The sequence below is a fragment of the Leuciscus leuciscus genome (assembly GCF_965113295.1).
Source record: "Leuciscus leuciscus genome assembly, chromosome: 8".
Taxonomy (NCBI): domain Eukaryota; kingdom Metazoa; phylum Chordata; class Actinopteri; order Cypriniformes; family Leuciscidae; genus Leuciscus; species Leuciscus leuciscus.
This window is the reverse complement of record NC_138732.1, coordinates 35,436,639-35,439,837: the sequence shown is the minus strand read 5'-3', so window position 1 is coordinate 35,439,837 and position 3,199 is coordinate 35,436,639. Positions and strand designations below refer to the sequence as shown.

General features: G+C 40.9%; 1 long non-coding RNA gene across 1 annotated transcript; it reads right to left on the bottom strand.

Annotated features, from left to right (window-relative positions):
- Positions 1-1,022: 1,022 nt before the first annotated feature.
- On the bottom strand, positions 1,023-2,515 carry LOC309504870. The gene is made up of 3 exons (XR_014208213.1): positions 2,426-2,515; positions 1,964-2,136; positions 1,023-1,855 (listed from the first exon to the last, which is right to left on the bottom strand). It is a non-coding gene; the product is annotated as an uncharacterized lncRNA (long non-coding RNA).
- Between the last annotated feature and the right edge of the window lie 684 nt (positions 2,516-3,199).

Here is a 3,199-nt window from a genome sequence, read left to right as displayed (position 1 = left end):
AGCCGCTGGTTCATAATAAGTGTTTTCTGGCGGACCACGGTTGGTCCACGGTTTAGACTGTTGGTCCAGATTGGTCGGGTTGCCGATGGTGTTCGCCGGAGGTCCGACCGTGTCAAGCCGCTGGCTTTTTGCCGCCCAAAATTTTTTTTACATTTTTTTAAAAAAAGCCTATATATTTGGCAGATGTAAAGCATATATATGTATGTTTTTTTGTGTTAGTCCACTTATTTTATTTTATTTTATTTTATTTTATTTTATTTTATTTTATTTTATTTTATTACTTTAACAGCTCAGGGATGTTCAAGGAGCAACCTGTTGTTTGTGCACTTTCGGGAGATTTTTTGCACTGTAAATTTGCACTGTCAGTTCTGTTTTTGAATAAAGGGTTGAAAATTAATACTTTTTTTATCCAATTCATCGATTAATAATTTAAAAAAATCGACAGATTAATTACTTATTAAAAGACTCGTTAGTTGCAGCCCTAGAAATGTTTTCTAATAATATCTTTGTAGATTTCTATGTTCATCATTTCATTGGGTAACTGTTGAGCAGCTTTTTTTGTTGAAAGCTTGACCACTTTCTTTGACACATCAGTTCCTACACTTCTTGAGTGCTTGAGTAGTGTTGTAAAATGGATGGTTCGGGTCCTCATGATTGGCTGAATTGCTTTTCTAAGCCACTGTAAAACTCTAAAACATAACAAACATCTGGGACCTCATTACATCATTAGCCCCTTTCACACATAGTCCTCACTGGTGAATTACTGTTAACCCTTTCGCACGTACGATCACACCGGTGTGATCAGTCTAAGCTGGTCCCTGGAGCGTACGATCACACCGGTGTGATTAGAACGGTCAGTGCATGACGTGATCAACTGCTAAATTCAAATGTGCTTTCGCGCGTTGGCTGGCGCTGAGCCAGAGACAGGCGCGCTCAGAGCTGTCATATATCACAACTTTTCAGTGTTTTCAACCACATAATGTTTATTTTAGGTTCCAGACATACTAAAAGACAGAATTTTTTCAGTTCTATGCTTTCTTTGTATGTGTCGTTGTAAATTTTTCAAGTATAATGTCACATTACATTTAGGACAGGAAACTTTTTTTTTTGACTTGATTTATGATGTCTTAGCTCCTGCTCCACCGATGGTAGAACCCAGTGTTTCTGGTTTGTGGTAGAAGGCTGGTCAGTTGGTCCACAGACCATGGTGGGCTGCTGGTCCCTCCGCTCACTGGCCATTGCTGATGGCTGGTCAGTTGGTCCACAGACCATGGTGGGCTGCTGGTCCCTCCGCTCACTGGCCATTGCTGATGGCTGGTCAGTTGGTCCACAGACCATGGTGGGCTGTGGGCCCTCCGCTCACTGGCCATTGCTGATGGCTGGTCAGTTGGTCCACAGACCATGGTGGGCTGCTGGTCCCTCCCCTCACTGGCCATTGCTGATGGCTGGTCAGTTGGTCCACAGACCATGGTGGGCTGCTGGTCCCTCCCCTCACTGGCCATTGCTGATGGCTGGTCAGTTGGTCCACAGACCATGGTGGGCTGCTGGTCCCTCCCCTCACTGGCCATTGCTGATGGCTGGTCAGTTGGTCCACAGACCATGGTGGGCTGCTGGTCCCTCCGCTCACTGGTCATTGCTGATGGCCAGCTGATTGGTCCATGAACCAGAGTGAATGACTTTTCCCCCTGGTTATTAGCCACAGTCCTGGTGGCTTGTCCACCTGCACTCTTATCTGCTGTATGAATAAGCAGGTGTTTTGTAAAGTCAGTCCGACGTATTACTGTTTTGTCACAGTAACAACAGTGGTAGTGCGCTGTTTTGCGACACAAGAGGTGGCATTTATAGATTTTGAAACCTGAAATAAGTATTATTAAAAAAAGTTAACAAATTTCAACTTTTGTCAAAAATTATTGGATACGATCTCCTATTCATAGTGAATATAATAATATTTTGGTCAACTTACACCCATGTACTACCACCCAAGATAAATGGGACTGAAGGTGGCCTGTTGCCTGGAAGTTCTCATCAAATTTTATATTGTCCTTAGGACAAAGCGGACAGTGAAATTTTGTGCACTTGAGGCACTGAAGAGTATGCCTCAAGAGTGTCCTGCACATCTTTCACTGATAAGTGAACCTAAAACACAATAACATGCGTTTCACATTTATTTCACTGATTGTTATAAGTAATACATTTTATAAAATAATTATGATATCAAAACAAATGTTTCAATTACATTACATTACATTACATTGTGGATTACGCAGAAAAAAAGCATAACTACAAGAATTGCATGCAATGTACAATTAAGTTAAGAGTTGTAACGTTATTCTAATATCAAATCCATTTACAAAATGTTTAAGACATTTACCATTTGAAAATCAATGCAGTCCTAAAACATACAAAAATTACACTGCCACAATACCTTATTATGGTCTTCAGAATCCATAATCTGGAGAGAAAATTGTAGAAATGGAATGCAGAAAAGATCTTGTCATGCACGTTACAGATTTTGTAATTTGTGTGCTACTAAAGAAACGACAGAAATTTATTTGGATACACTTTACCCTTATTCTTTTTTAATACATCAAGACTAAAAACACTGTACAAACGCCATTATGAAATGGTCTTTTTCAGAACAACTTATAATGCTTTTTTACAAACTAAAAACTGTACAACAAGCTTACCCCTTCATCTCATCGGCACGCTGACATGTGAAAGCGGTTTTCTTCTTTGTTTTCTGATCGCAACACAACGTACACATTACCGCCACCAACTGTGGAGCATAAACCAATTGCTACTACAACACAGGTGATACTACCAATCAAAATCCTCTGGAAGTTTGTACAGCCCACTTACGGCTAAAGCTCCACCCACTTGCTGCTAACCCACCCATTTGCAGCTGGCTCCGACCTCCGTTTATACCCTTCTCACACTTGACGCTTTTTAAGGGATTACTTAAGTGAAAAAACAGCGTTTATGGGAAATTCTAAGTGTTTATGACGTTTCACTTAAAGAAACCCTTAAGTAGGGGAGACCGGGGACAGTTGCAACATGGGGATGGTTGCAACATGTCATTTTTCTCCAATCAGAAACAAGCTAAAGTGATGACACTCATACTGTACATGCACAGTTAGACCCTCCACCCACCAAGAAGACAGTAGACATATTCAACATCTGCTGCTGCATTTATTGAACA